The sequence below is a fragment of the Akebia trifoliata genome, chromosome 9, assembly GCF_017979445.1.
Source record: "Akebia trifoliata isolate Shusen 1 chromosome 9, ASM1797944v1, whole genome shotgun sequence".
NCBI classification, from domain to species: domain Eukaryota; kingdom Viridiplantae; phylum Streptophyta; class Magnoliopsida; order Ranunculales; family Lardizabalaceae; genus Akebia; species Akebia trifoliata.
This window is the reverse complement of record NC_141383.1, coordinates 9,859,212-9,876,247: the sequence shown is the minus strand read 5'-3', so window position 1 is coordinate 9,876,247 and position 17,036 is coordinate 9,859,212. Positions and strand designations below refer to the sequence as shown.

At 36.2% G+C, this 17,036-nt stretch overlaps 1 long non-coding RNA gene across 1 annotated transcript; it reads right to left on the bottom strand.

Annotated features, from left to right (window-relative positions):
- Positions 1-14,546: 14,546 nt before the first annotated feature.
- Positions 14,547-16,618, bottom strand: LOC147394263 (uncharacterized). The gene is made up of 3 exons (XR_015181516.1): positions 16,383-16,618; positions 16,234-16,302; positions 14,547-15,102 (listed from the first exon to the last, which is right to left on the bottom strand). It is a non-coding gene; the product is annotated as an uncharacterized LOC147394263 (long non-coding RNA).
- Positions 16,619-17,036: the final 418 nt, after the last annotated feature.

Here is a 17,036-nt window from a genome sequence, read left to right as displayed (position 1 = left end):
TAGGTTGTAGATGTGAGTTTTGTAAGGAATGATGAGGGTAGATTAGGGGAGGTATGGTTAGGGTGTGGGTAGATGTGTTTGATTTGAGAGAAAAGGTGATGGGTTGATGTGTGGGTAGATGAGGTTTTAAAGAAATTAAATGGGGTAGGTAGTTGGGTGAGGGAGGTGAGATGGGGTGATGACATGTGTCATCTTTTGATGATAAAAGAGTGATTGGTTGATGTGGGTTGTGGTTTATGGGTTAGGATTGTGGGTTGGATAATGCATTAGATATGGTTAATGATTTGTGGGATTTGTAGTGTTGGGCTTCGATTTTAGAAATGGTTTTGGATTTTAGGGATTAGTTGAAGGTTATTTTGGAATGGATTTTGAGGTTATAGGTTGGTTTTAGATTTTAGGTGATGTGGGATTGATTTTAGGTTAGGGGTAAGGTGAGAAATTGATTGAGGAAAGTGTTGAGGGCTTGTGGGCCATAGGTGGGCCTATGGTTTTTGCGGATTCGGAGGCGGAGCGGTGGTAGTAGAGAAGGGGTAGGTGTCCCAAGTCTCGCTTTTTAATTTTATATATTTTTTTCAGATTTTTTAAATCATTGGTTTGATCAAGATACCACGTGTTGGCAAATCGGGCTTTTTAGGGCCCGTCGGAAGATTTTATTGATTTTTGGATGTAAGCGTGGAGCGGTGAAGTTGGGTCATCATAGGATGGGTTCGATTCCTTCGACAGGTCCCCTAAACCATTGGGTGGTCTTGAGGGCATTGGTTCAATGAAATTGTCACTTTTTAACTCTTTGGGTCTTTGAGGCCTGTTAGCCTACTTTGTTGGAAAATCGATATTTTGAATGGAGCGCGGTAGATGGGAGCATGTCAAATCATTTTAGTGGACCTACTAACCCATTGAGAGGTGTTAGAGGCTTTGATTTGTCAAAAATGTCATATTTCGATTGATTCGGGCTTTTGAGGCCCGTTGGCAATTTTTATTGAAAAGTCTGTATTTTTTGGGCCCTTTCGAGTTTGGGCCCGTTCAAATTGGGGTGTCTACACTTCCTTTACTCAATTCCAGTTATTGGCTTTCTCAAGACAGTAATCCTTGAGGTAGGGAAGTACTTAGTCAGAAATTCTGTCATCAACTTCTCCCATGTGTTAATATAGCCTGAGGGTAGATCAAACAACCAAGTCTTTGCCTTATCTTCAAGTGAGAAAGGGAATGACTTCAGCTTCAATGTTGAGATCCGCATTCTGTGGGCACATACTTGAACATACAAACTGAAACTCCTTGAGATGCTTATGAGGATCTTCATTAGTAAGCCCATGGAATTTGGGCAAATGGTGTAAAAACCCACTCTTCTGTTCATATTCAGCTACTTTGCCAATTGCTGGTTCTGGATAAGTAATACAAGTTGGTGTGGCTCCCCCATCGGTTGAAGAAGACATTTGTCTAATGGTTTCAACCATTGATAATTCTTCTTCTTCACTTTCTTCTACTAAATCCGGTATGTTTTCTTCCTCGTCTAACAAGGGATAGGAAGAGCTATCTGACTCTTCTGACTCTTCCCTTTCTTCTTGGTGAAGTACGGGTTGATGTGCAACTTCTTTTAGCGAGGCCAAGCGTTTCGCAAGTTCTTGAGTCTTTCTACTAACTGCGGACATTCATGGACCTGAACCACAAAAGCAAAGACAATAATATACAAGTTAGGTTTGAAAGAAAAATAATAAACTTCCTTTCCTAAAAACGTCACAACGTGATCGCCATAGTGGTTAAGGAAGACTCATGTTAAAATTTCAATAAGTGTAACACAAGATATATTACAAGTAAGTTTAACAAGTAAAATAGACTATTTAACAAGTTAAATGACACTAAAACATAGGGATTTTGCAATCCCCGGCAGCGGCGCCATTTGATTGACCATATTTTTAGTCATCAATAAACACTATAGAAGATTGTAGTAAAGTGATTTGTAGCGTATCGTTATTGGCCGGGGATTGCGGGTACTCCTATTCTAAAGAGTCATAACAAATTTTAGTTAGTTTAATTAACAAATTGGAAACAAATATATTACACAAATTTAAGGGGGTTTCAATTTTGGCGATTCGAATTTAAAAAAAAATAAAAATAAAAATAAAGAAATAATAAAAATAAAAATAGAAATTAAAGAAACAAATATTTACAATTGATCATTTTCTCTCACAATTCAGAAAATCAAATTCATTAAATGACTAATCAAATTGCTTCAACATAGACAACGAATTTTACGCCTTAATTACATATCCGAATTGAATCAAAGTGCAAGCCTAAAGAGATCATGCATCTTATAAATTCCTTCTTAGATAAATCCTAGGATTTTGGAAAAGTCCATTTCCTAGTTATTTTGGTTAAGCAATCAAGTTAATACTTAGCGTATCCTTACAACTTCTTAAACAAATCATTAAGATCAAAAGGAATTATGATTCAATAACCTACTCTTCAAACCTATGGAAAAGTCCATAGCTAAAGAACATGCAATTTTCAGATCACAACTATTGTTCATAGTTTTTACTACTTTTAAATCATATTCCAAATCAATTAGGTGATTAGAGATACAATTATGGCTTCAATGACCGTTAATATCAAAATTTTCAATATGACCAAACTGAAAATTCAGCATACATAATTAAAATTCACTGATTCATGTGTCTACATATCACTAATTCGAAAACATCAATTAATGAATTTGAAAGTCACTAACTCATTGAATTAAATATTTCCAACTTAAGAATCCAACAAGATGTTCTTTAATCCAATAGCAACTAGGGTTGAAATAATAAAAATAAATAAAAGTCATAAGGGTTACACTTTTTAACACAACCAAAGAAGTTTGAGATGTGTTGATGGTGATGTTCCTCACGGCGATGATGTTGATGATTGAAAACGAATACAAGCAGCAACTTCTCCTTCTTCTTGGCAATAACTCGTTGGCCCCTAGTTCCCCAACTTTCTGGTTCTTCTTTCCTCAAGAAAAGATTAAAATCAAATAATACAGAGAGAGAGAGAGAGAGAGAGAGATCGATAGAGATCCTTCAAGTCTCTTCCTCTTTCTTCTTCTAAATCCGCGTTATTTTCTTCCTTCTTAGAAGCCTACAAAATGTCTTAAAAATATTCTAAATCTTATCCTCCAATAACAATATCAAAATCTGACTAATTAAAATAAAACAAAGTCTTAATATAATTAGAAAAGTGGTGTTTTAGTTGGAATTTTCGTGCACCAAATTTGGAGACTTTCGAAAATACACCGAATCAAATCCGTGTCAAATTCGTGTCAAATTCGCGTCAACAATGTACGTAGAGCAACTTCAAACCCGATTCTGGCCTTGATACAGCCAGTATCTCTCAAAACGTAAAACACGAAATTTGTAGATATTTTTCTTAGCGTTCCACAGCATTTTGAATCATCTCAATCGGAATTTGGATGAGAGAGTTATGACCAAATTACGAAGTAATGTCGAAACTGTCCAAAATCGCCCAATTAATTTCGTTTTGCACTTAACACCTCCATTTACATCCTAAATCAAAATAAAAGAATAATGAGTACATTTAGGCACTAAATATGTGTAAAGGACTAAATATTAAATGAGAAAAATATGACATTTTGCATTCTTATCAACCGCACCTAACACTGGGATCGAATTAGGATCTCTCGTAACAACCTCCACAAGGGCCATAGACTACCATACAACCCACAATTCAAGGATACCCAAGGCCCCCACTCAATATTTCATAGAATGGACCACCCCTTGTGGTCATTCCCAATGACAGGTAAGAGTATAGGGCTACAAAGGCTAAGAGCATGAAAGATGAAAATATGGCTTAACAAGTTAAGTTTCTCCAGCTGAAAATGAGGAGGACCAAGGGAATCAACACCCTTAGTGGAACTCGGTTTAAGGACCTAGTTTTACCCCAACTCGTAGTTGGTAGCCAAATTTAAGTGTTTTTTTCTTTTTGTAAACAAGATTTTAATACTTTGTATTTTGTACCCAAACGTGGTCAAACGAAAGAAGTGTAAACACCTATAAGAGCCTCCATATTTCCTCCGATCTTCAACTACCATGTGTACCTTTAAAGGATCACAACCTACAACAACTGAAACATTAGACATTGATGGAAGTATCGTAGCACTGTTGAAACCACTTAGTGGCGAGAGAAAATGTTAAGTATTGTATTTGCCAATGCTAATTTCATACAGACCCAGACAATACTGCACCATACATTGGGGTCGAATCAGGATCTCGTCGAAAAACCTCCATAAGGGCCACAGACATACCTACAACCCACAATTCTAGGATACCCAGGGTCCCTACTAAAGATTTCATAGAATCGACCACCCTATGTGGTCATTCTTGATGAAGAGTGTGAATATAGCGCTACAAAAGCCAAGACCATGATAGATGAAATGATGGCCCAACAACTTAAGTCTCTCTAAGAGGAAATGAGGAGAATCAAGAGCACCAACACCCTTAGTGGGACTCGATTTAAGGACCTTTGCTTTTACCTCAACACAATGCTGCCGGGCAAATTCAAGTGTATTTTCTATTTTGTAAAAAAGATATTAATAAATGGTCTACTGTACCCGCAGGTAGCCAAATGAAAAAAGTATAAACAACTAGATGAGCCTCCATATTTCCTTCGATAGTCATCTACCATGAGTACCTCTAAAGCATAATAGCCTATAGCAATTGAAACATTAGACATCGATGCAAGGATCGTAGCACTGAGTGGCAAGAGAAAAGGTTAAGCGTCGTATTGACCAATGCTAGTTTCATATAGGTATAGACATTACTACATCATGAATTGGGATCGAATAAGGATCTCATCGAACAACCTCAACAAGGGCCACAGACCACCCTACCACTTACAATTCTAGGATACCACATGCCCCCACTCTACATTTCGTACATTCGACCACCCCCCGTGATCATTCTTGATGTTGATTGTAAGTATAAGGCAACAGAGGCCAAAAGCATGTCTTATGAAAAGATGGGCCAACAAATTGAATCTCTCTAAGAATAAATGAAGATATTGAAGGTCATTAATACCCTTAGTGGGACATGGGTTAAGGACAACGCGCAACTGAATGCCAAATTCACATACATGTTCCTTTTTGTAAACAAAGTACTAATACTTGGTCTTTTGTACCTACACGTAGACAAACAAAAGAAGTATAAACAATAAGAGGAGCCTCCATATTTCCATTGATTTTCATCTACCAGGAGTAGCTAAAGTACCACAATTTGCAGTAGTCGGAACATCAGAAATAGATGCAAAGATCATAGTATTGTTGAAAATCATTAAATGGCAAGGAACAGGCTAAGCGCCGTATTAATTAATATTAGTTTCATACAAGCCCAGACAGTACCACACCACGCATTGAGATCAAATAAGGATATTCCCGAACAACCTCTACAAGGGGCACAGACCATCCCATCACCTACAATCCCAAGGTCCCACGGGCCCCCTCTCTACATTTTATAGAATTGACCACCCTCTGTGGTCATTCCTAATGACCAGTGTGAGTATAGGGCTATAGAGGCCAAGAACATGATAGATGAAAAGATGGCCCTACAAATTGGGTCTTTTTAGGAGGAAATGAAGATAATCAAGGGCATCAACACCTTGAGTGGTACTCAATTTAAGAACCTCTGCTTTTTCCCCAACGCGCAACTGCCAACTAAATTCAAGTGAATTTTCCTTTTTGTAAATAAGATATTAATACTTTGTCTTCTATACCCATAGGTAAACAAAAAAAAAGTATAAACAACCAGAGCAGCCTCCAAATTTCCTTCGATATTCATCTATCATGAGTACCTCTAAAGTCCCACAGCCTGCAACAGTCGAAACCTCAGACGTCGATTCAAGGATTGTAGCCATGTTGAAAACCACAGATCGGCAAAAGAAAATGTTTACCACCGTATTGGCCAATGCAAGTTTCATACGGAAACAGGCAATATCGCATTGCGCATTTTGATAAAATCAAGATCTCCCCAAACAACATCCACAAAGGCCGCACACCACCCTATAACCCATAATTTCAAGATACCCAAGGTTTTTACTAAATATTTCGTAGAATTGACCATGCCTTGTGGTCATTCCCAATAAAGAGTGTGAGTATAGGGCTATAGATGCCAAAACTATGACAGATGAAATGATAGCCAAACAACTTAAGTCTCTCTAAGAGGAAATGAGAAGAATCAAAGGCATCAACACCTTTAGTGGGACTCGATTTAAGGACCTTTACTTTTATCCCAACGCGATGTTGTCGGCCAAATTAAAGTGTATTTTCCTTTTGTAAACAAAAGATTAATAATTGGTCTTCTGTACCCATAGGTAGCCAAATTAAAGAAGTATAAACAACTAGATGAGCCTCCATATTCCCTTCAATATTCATCTACTATGAGTACCTGTAAAGCACAACAGCCTACAGAAATCGAAACATCAAACATCGATTTAAGGATCGTAACATTGTTGAAAAATACAAAGTGGCAAGAGAAAATGTTAAGCGTCATATTGGCCAATGCTAGTTTCACACAAGTACCAAACAAATACTGCACCATGCATTGGGATCGAATAAGGATCTCACCGAAAAACCTCAACAATGGCCACAAACCACCCTACCACCTAAAATTATGGGATACCACAGGCCTCCACTCTATAATTCGTATAATCAACCACCCCCTATGGTCATTCCTGGTGTTGAATGTTAGTATAGGGCAATAGAGGCCAAGAGCATGATGGATGAAAAGATGGCCCAACAAATTGAGTCACTCCAAGAGGAAATGAAGATATTCAAGGTCATTAACACCCTTAGTGGGACAAGGTTTAATGACTTTTGCTTTTACCCCAACGTGCAGCTATTAGCCAAATTCACATGAATGTTCTTTTTTGTAAATAAGGTATTAATACTTGGTCTTCTGTACCTACATCTAGATAAATAAAAGAAGTATAAACAACCAGAGGAGCCTCCATATTTCCTTTGATCTTCACCTACCATGAAAACCTTTAAAGCACCACAACTTACAACTTTGGAATTATCATACATCTCCCCAAACAACCTCTACAAGGGCCACAGACCACCTTACCACCCATAATTCCAAGATGCCAAGGGCCCCCATTCTATATTTCGTAGAATCGACCACCCCCCGTGGTCATTCTCGATGATGAGTGTGAGTATAGGGCTATAGAGGCAAAAAACATGACAAATGAAAATATGGCCCTACAAATTGAGTCTTTTCAGGAGGAAATGAAGAGAATCAAGGGCATCAACACCTTAGTGGCTCTCGGTTTCAAGACCTTTTCATCTACCGCAATGCATAGTTGCTAGCCAAATTCAAGTGCATTTTCCTTTTTGTAAATACGATATTAAGAGTTGGTTTTCTGTACCCACATGTGGTCAAACGAAAGAAGTACAAACAACCAGAGGAGCCTCCAGATTTCCTCTGATCTTCAACTACCTTGAGTACCTCTAAATCCCCACTGTCTACAGTAGTCAAAACATTAGAAATAAATACAACGATCATAGCACTGTTGAAAACCACTGAGCAGCAAGAGAAAATGTTAGGCATCGTATTAGCCAATGCTAATTTCATACAGGCCCAAACAGTACCGTACTACGCATTTGGATAGAATCAGGATCTCCATGAACAACTTCCACAAGGGCCACATACCAGCTTACCACCAACAATTCTAGGATAGCAGTGGCCCCCGCTTAACATTTTGTATAATCGACCACCTTCGGTGGTCATTTCTAATGATGGATGTGAGTATAGGGCTATAGAAGCCAAGAGCATGACAAATGAAATGATAAACCAACAAATTGAATCTCTTCATGAGGAAATAAAGAAAATCAAGGGCATCAACACCTTGAGTAGGACTCAATTTAAGGACTTCTACTTTTACCCCAATGTGCAGATGTTGGCCATACTTAAGTGAATTTTCTTTTTTATAAACAAGATATTAATACTTAGTCTTCTATACCTACATGTAGACAAACGAAAAAAGTATAAACAATCAGAGGAACTTCCATATTTCTTCTGACCTTTACCTACCTTTAGTAGCTAAAGCACTACAACTTACAGTAGTCGAAACATTAGAAATAGATGCAAGGATCATAATACTATTGAAAACCATTGAGCGGCAAAGAATATGTTAAGCGCCATTGTGACACCCCTTGAAACATTAACACAAAGCCGCATGTCAGATTTCGAGGCATTAGGTGGTGCCTCAAAATTTCGGCATGGTCTCCTCTATTTATGTTAGCATTCCAAGGTGTTCAACCCATTCCACTTAATAAACAAAATCTATAATATCTTGTATATACATACAAAATATAATAATAGCGGAAGCCTATATATATACGTCTAATAATGTACGATAGATCTGAATACGAAAGAATAAACAAAATATAGGATTATACAAATATTCTTCACTCTAATAAAAGTTCTAACGCTATGTACAAGACCATAATACTATCTGAACAAACTAACACCACTAGGGGATATAACCCTAGTACTCACCAGGTAATAGATTTTGGTCGTCTATATGACCTACCAGATAGTCCTCACTTGTGTTCTACACTTGCCTCGCAAGGTTACAGATCTAAAATTAAAAAATAGAGAAGAAAATGGTTAGTAATAATAGTTATTCAGTAGGAAAGCAAACAATTTCTATCAATAACCTCTCCTAACATGAACGAATAAACATATTGAATCATTTTAACATATGCAAAGTTTTGTAGAAGAAACTATGATTAATTGGTACATATAGTCAAGGATAAGCAATTAAACATTTTAAAACTCACATTACATCTGTCAACAGTACTCACTATAACATTTTCTTTTTATACAAATCTAATTGACCAAATGGAAAAATTAAATATGCATTTCATTTCATATATTAAAATAAGGCAACATATACATAATACATAATGGTAGAGTAGTGGAATTTGAGAGTTAGGATTCACGACTGGATCATTCCCAGTTGAGACATGATGTTTTATAATAAAGTATTAGTTCTTAATTTTGTGACTGGTCGTTATTTACCACATTTGCAGGACCATTTATCCAGCTCAAGCTGGTCGTTTAACGTGACCATAAGCAATGGGTCTCTTTTCAATGTGTCAAAATGTTTGATTACTATAGATTGTTATTGATTACTAACTAATAATCTTCGTCTATACCTATCAGGTGTGCATGTGATTCTCAAATATACAACCCCATTCGTATACGACCACCTTTATATTACATGTTCATTAGTAAAGATAAAGAATAATAAATCTGGATTCTAGTTGTGATTCCACTCTCATACGCGTCCCATACTACGTATGAGTTTGGTTGTCCCAACCATACATCTCAAGATAGTATATCACTCAAGATGATATGATAGACTATCCTTTCAAGTATTTGCAAGCTCTTTAACAATTCACAAAATATTTACATATATGGGAAGGGATTAGCGGACAAATTTTGGGACAAAAATCCATACAAATTATATGGATCGTTGGATTATGATAGATCTAACGACGCAGATCAGATTGAGAATTTAATAACCCACATGAGATTTTTCTCTCTTAAAAGTTTTAGAAATTATAAACACCTCTCCGAACAAATCAGTTTTCTCTCTTCTCCTTCATTTCGCCTTCTCTAACTCAAACCTTATCAGATTTCTCTCATCTCTTTATAGAAACTGCGATCTAGAATCTCTTAGATCTATGTAAGGAAATTAAGGAGAAGGAGAGTGGTAGCCACGAAGGTAAAGGACATTCTCCTTCGACTCCACAATCGATCGATGGAGATGAAGATCGATATCGAAGCTACGAATGTTCCATCGATGAAGAACAGACTAAGATCTTAACCATCAAGGATCATCTAGAATATCTAGATCAGGTCTAGTTCTGCTCTTAGTTTCCCCTAAAAAAAATTCTTAATTTTCTTTATTCAATTTTTAACTAAATTTCTATATCAGTCCGAAGATTCTCTGGTTAATCTTCTCCAAAATCTCGTCAACATGGATATTACATTTAAGGCTCTCAAGGTATAAATCTGAAATCGATTTCTCGATCTCGATCTCCTATGTTCATCCTTTTTATTACATCTTTTGAAATATTAGGTTTCTTATTTTACTCTCAAATTTTACTAAAATTGACTGATTTAAGCTCTGTTTCTTAGATTTCATTTCAGAATGAAGATGAACTCAAACGATATGAAAGATTTACGTGAACGAAATCAAGGTGTGGGAGAACTTCATTCATTCTTAAGAGGAAAGGTTGGTGGGTACATTGTATTTAAAGCTGTGGAGAAGGACATTATAGATAGAAAAGTAGATTTGTGCAAAGTAGATAATAGAACTCCCTATACACAATACATGAACTACCATCTCATCCTCGCATCGGCTTCTGGTTCGAGGTATAAAACAATGTGTTGTTTTCCCATCTAATTTTACTCTCACTATTATGAGTTTACTAAATTTTGATTAATTTCTTCATAGATATATTCTTGAAGGGAAGAAAATAATGAATCTATTTCTTCTTGGTTTCTATGCTTGGAAGGAGTTTACAACATTACATGGAACACTTAAAACGATTGAGAAAAAACATTTTAACAAAGGAGATGGTTGATCTTAAAGGGGAGCTTCATGTTTCATTTGCAGATCTTTTGAGATGCTTGATAAGCTTAGAAGAGAACAAGAGGGGAAGATTTACGTCTACTTTTACAGTCTCTCTTGAGAACCTATATCTTACAAACACCTCGTGGAAGCCTTAAGGACTTCTCATCGTCAGATTCGAACAAAAAATCATACCCATCTAGTACTCTTCATGAGATAAAAATAGGTATTTGTTAACAATAAATTAATTGTTCAAAAACTTCAAACCTTGATCCAATTCAACTTTAAGATTTGGTTCAATCTTGATTTGAGACTTGAAAGGTAGTCAAAGTCTTAATGGATTATAATTTTTCCTAATTGGGTATTTCTTTGTGAATCATACAGAAGATGGGTTTATGATCCATTGTAGACAATGGAAGTGCAATCAGAATCTGTGGAGGTGTGAAGGAGGGAGATAACAGAGTCTAATACTTCTGATTAATGGGTACTCTACAGAGAGTTTTTGGCTACCAACCGAACCAAAAGATTTGATTCGATCTTTATTAGAAAATGGGCATGAGGCATGGTTACTTCAACCAAGATTAAAACCTCTCTATCCTTCGAATGACTTCACAATCAAAGATATTGCAAAGTTCGACATCCCTGCTGGTAAAAATAAAAATGAATAAGAATATTTAACTTTAGAGTCTTAATTACCCAGTTGATCATCGTGAGCTATTCTCATTGATAACTATTTTTGTTGCAGCAATAAAAGATTGATGAGTTTAATGGGCCATACGTAAAAGTGCATGTGATTGCACATTGTGTTGGAGGCTTGTCGATTCACATTGCTCTCATGGGTGGCCATGTCTCTACGAACCATATAGCATCTCTGTGTTGTACTAACTCTTCTATATTCTTCAAGCTCAACGCCTTTTCTTTAGTTAAGATGAGGCTCCTTCTCATCCCGGTAAGTCTTCTACATGTCCCTCTCACAAACACACATAACGTTTTGGCATTATGCATCGATGGTTACACCTTTTTGGTCACATTGTATCTAAGAGGGTGAGATTCCTCTCGTATAGCGGAGTTGAACTCAAAAACCATTATCCCTACCTTTAAGAGTTCCTTGTATTGGCATTTGGTTCTTGTTGTCAGAAATAGTGGTTACGACACACGCACTCTTGGAATAACATGCATTTTTATATGTTTCCACAAGCACATACATACATACGTAAAGAAATAACTAAGTCTGAATTTTCTGTCTCCAACCTACAGATCTCAATGAGGATACTAGGCAAAAACAGAGTTTTACCAATGTTCAAAAACCTCAAAGACAAGTCGTCCTCATTGCCTCAAGAACCAACTCTTTTCAAGGGTATGGTTCGAACTAATTTGGATATTTTAGGCCTCTATTCTGACCAACAAATGTGGTAGGTAAGACAAAACTGATTCTAATCTTCTAGTAATCATCATGTCAGACCTCTCATTCTCATTTGGGTTTGTCCAACAGTAAGTGATGAAGGGAACAATTGGAGTGTTGGGTAGTGCCAATTATTCTTCCTTGGAAGAGTACTACTTAAGAGAAATAGAATTCTTGTTATAGATGAAGCAACGCGTCAATTGACTCGGCAACAGATGCAATTCTACAGAGAGTTATTAGGCAGGAATTCTCAAATTGCACTGTGACAACCGTAGCTCACAGAGTTCCAACTGTTATAGATAGCGATGTGGTCATGGTCTTCTCATATGGTATGATACCTCTCATAATTAATTTTCATTTAAGAATAAATGCAATTTTATTACATAAGTATTGGTGTATCAATATCTCTGTTAATCATAATTATGTCATAATCGATTCAGATTTTGTGAGGATGGTCTCCAAAGTCCAAACAATTCATAAGAAAATCTAAGAGGATATTCGTGTGGATGTTATAAACGGGAGTAGAATAAGCATAGAGTAACCCATAGTGAGTTGGTCTAGATGTATTCCTCATCCTTACACCGTGCCAGTACACCTACCGTAACCACCTGTTCCAGAACAAAATGCCGACAAAACAACCAATTTTAGCTATATAGACAGGTTTCAGAACATATCCAATGGAGGTTGCCATAAACAAAAATTTTCATTTTAAACTTGTGCAGATAGAATTCATTTTAAAATTTTTATTTTAAACGTGTCCTTAGTCCTTTTTTACTTGTTCAATATTTGCAAATCTTAAATGATACCTTTGCATCCCAGATGCAACAGTTACATTGAAATGCACTACAAGAGAAAGATCTTGAGCCACCCATATCAATAATGGAAGTACGATCAGTGCTCTGCAAGGATGCTGTGAATCACACCGAGTCCAACTACTATCATTAGACTTGACGCATATGTATATATACAAGTCAGAGAAATGCATCCACTTTTCCAAGTACAAGCTTGAGGAACTGAGAGAAACATAAGTTACTACTTTCTATAATATATGATTTTTGTTAGCTTTTGATACATTAATGAGAAGGATCGGGAACTAGCGACGTGGGAGAAACACCGGATGCTATAATATATGTTTTCGGTCGGATTTTGGGACACAAGTGAGATGGTACGTCATTCATCTGAAACTGGCAACATGGGCGTCCATACGAGTAATATGACATTTAAAGCACAAGTTCTGCCATATTTTTACTGATAGAAAGGTCAACTCAGCTCAGGTTGATTGGTTTGACATCTGCCTTCAGTTACAGTTTCATTTTTTTTGTAACTAAGTTCTTAAAACATCATGTAGAATACTTTGAAATTGATCGTCATGTATATTCTCTTTATTCAATTTTCAATGGCTTTGTTTTCTTGTTTCATATTTTTCTGAGTTTGATCAGATTGCAAGCCCTAGATAGCAACAACCGAAAAAGGTTAATAAAAAAAAAGAATGGAGAACGGATAACTCGAAAACCCTTTTAGTTTTCTTTATTCTCTACACACTTTTATGCATAGATGAGCTTTTTTCTTGTCATGTGGAGGGCTGCAATAGCCAATCTAGGTTGCCTAACCTATGGTTTGGTCCTTTGGATTGTTGTCTTGGGCCTATTCTTGTCCATGGCTATGCCTGTACACAGCCATTCTATTGTTCTTCAAAGATGGATCCTAGTCTTGCCCCAGCTATTTGGTGTTGACAATATTAATTCATTTCTAGAACCTCTCTTCCATTGTTCCCCAACTTTTTTTTTTCATTGTTACCATCATTGGTCTATATTGAACCCATTGCCCACTAACCCCCTGTTTGCATAGCAAAAAAAAAAAAAAAAATTTTGAATTGTACATGTCCAAATCATCTCAATCAAGTTCTCTTATTATTATTATTTTTATAATGGGTGTCCAATCCAACTAAGGGGGACCAGATGAGCCAGGGCTAGAACTAAGACATGTGGAAGCGTTTGGATTCGAAATTTGCTATTAAACCATCCCCTTGTGTTAATTCTCTCTCTTATTGAAACTTACTCTTGGAAGCTTCTTTCTTTCTAACCATGTGGAACTCTAACATTCCATTGTTAGTCCTAATAATAATAAATGGGAATTGTTGCATAAAATTGGCAAAGCATAAAACATGTGACAAATATCAAACACCCTTCGCCATAGTTTCAGTTTTATACCTAATAAATTATAACCTCAAGCTGCAACTATTGTATACAACAACAATGATGGCAAATGCCTTGTTACAACAATTTTATTCCCAAACTCAACAGCTTGCATTGAGGTGGGTATTATACGAGGCATTACCAACATGTCTACGAGGGCATCTTTTCTACTTCTACTAGGCACCCTCTAGTGTTTTGTGTGAGTGTGCCTTACCCAACTGGATAGTTCAATTAACTGGCCATGGTTAGAAGATAACCAAAAACAAAAAAAACAAAAAAAAAATTCAATAGAAATTAGATAGATTTTGCCCTGATAGCTGCACAATGAATTTTTTTTTTTCTGAGGAATTCAAATATATAAAAGATACAATGCAATTAAACTTGTATTGGTCTGTAACACAAAGAGATCACTGCAATAATGTTACACACTTGTGTCAACTGGAAAGCTATTCTTTAGGGGCATGACATAAATACAACAACAAAGTCCAAGCCTCGGAACTTGCCCAAAGTGGCTTACTGCATTTCAAAAAAAACTTTGATATAATGTGGCAAGAATTCCAAAAAGCCACAAAGCTGCCCTAAGTAAAGGTGGGTTTCATCACTATCTATACCTTTCCTCCTATAACGATCATCTCTTCTATCTCCGAGACTGTCTTTCTTCCTATAATCGTGTTCTTCCCTCTTGTCTCCACGGCTCTCTCTTTCTTTCTATAATCTTGTTAGTCCCTCCCGTCTTAGTGGCTACCATAACTCTTGAGATTCTCTTTATCTCTAGTTTCTTTTACCACATGATATTCCTCATCTCTTCTACCTCCTCTGTTCCTTTCATCCTCTTTGAGTCCTCTACTTCTCTCACCATGCTTATGTCTATCATTTGATCTATTTGAGAAAATGCAGAGGTAGTTCTAATAAGCAATAAATTAAGAGAAAGACAATTTAGATAGTTCATACATGTTCAACAAAAATCAATTATAATCCCAATTACAAGAAACATTATTAAAATTAAATGCCAATAAATGATGATAAACTAAGAAAAAATCAGCTTAAATGATTTATACATGTTCAACAAAAATCAATTATAGTCCCAATTAGAATTTAAACTCATAGCTCATTTGGTTTGACATATTCCAAAACATCTTTAAAATTGTGGGTTCAAATCCAACTTTCCAATAATAAAAAATATCTTTAACCAATGTGAGGAAGGAAGATTCAAAAGAATGTAGACTGAAATAATAGAAATAGATACGAGCACAAATTGAACAACAAAAGACGTGACTTAAGATTAAGTGAAACAGTGGAGCATGATTTGTTTAAGCAACCTCAAATCATTGGGGTGAGACTTTGATGATGATGTGATGTTAATAATTAAGTACAAAAGTGTCCAATTCAAGTGGTTTGTTTATTTATTTCGCATAAAAAAAATTTATCTAAATTTCTTACCACTTGAGCAAGCTAATGGTGCCTTTCGGCGGATAACCACCATCCAACTTCTTCAAGCTCACACCCTTACAAAAAATCCGAACCGCAGCTTTTCCCAACTTCCACCTTGCCCAACCTATTAGATTGGTGGTTTTGGGGCTAAGGAAACCACGGCATTTGGGTCTCTGTAACTTGGCGGTTTTTGTAAAATTGGTTTTCTGGTTGGTTCTGTCATTTTGAACTGGGGATTCGTTCTTCAATGGTGGTTCATGTAAATTTGAAGACTTTTGCTGGTTTTTTGAATGATTGGTAGAGTAATTTACGAAAAAGAAAATTTAATAATTGTAAAAGATTTGATTTTTAAAGATAATTGAGAGGATTGAGAGAAAATCTGAAATGAAATCTAAGAAACAGAGCTTAAAATCAGTCAATTTTAGTAAAATTTGAGAGTAAAATAAGAAACCTAATATTTCAAAAGATTTACATGCCTTCCCATATTTTCTAGAATTTAAAAAAAACAAAAACAAAAAAATGTAATAAAAAGGATGAACGTAGGAGATTGAGATCGAGAAATCGATTTCAGATTTATACCTTGAGAGCCTTACATGTAATATCCATGTCGCCGAGATTTTGGAGAAGATTAACCAGAGAATCTTCGGACTGATATAGAAATTTAGTTAAAAATTGAATAAAAGAAAATTAAGAATTTTTTTTAGGGGAAACTAAGATCGGAACCAGACCTGATCGAGATCTTCTAGATGATCCTTGATGGTTAAGAACTTAGTCTGTTCGTCATCGATGGAACGTTCGTAGCTTCGATATCGATCTTCATCTCCATCGATCGATTGTGGAGTCGAAGGCGAACCTCCTTTACCTTCGTGGCTACCACTCTCATTCTCCTTAATTTCCTTACATAGATCTAAGGGATTTTAGATCTCAGTTTCTGCAAAGAGATGAGAGAAATTTGATAGGATTTTAGTTAGAGAAGGCAAAACGAAGGAGAAGAGAGAAGAGAGAAATCTGATTTGTTCGGGGAGGTGTTTATAATTTCTAAAACTTGTAAGAGAGAAAAATCTCACGTGGGTTATTAAATTCTCAATCCGATCTGCGCCGTTAGATCTATCATAATCCAAAGATCCATATAATTTGTATTGATCTTTGTCCCAAAATTTGTCCGCTGATCCCTTCCCTATATATAAGGTCCTGTTCCCCACCCTAAGTTTTACCCTACACTTTAACAAACGTGTTTTGTCCTACATGGGTTAGAAGTTTTGGAAATGGGCTGATTTTTGGTGAGGATGATCTCTATGGTGAGGAGATCATCCTCACCAAAAATCAGCTCATTCCAAAACTTCTAACCCCATCAAAAATGGTTTACAAAATATGGACGGTCC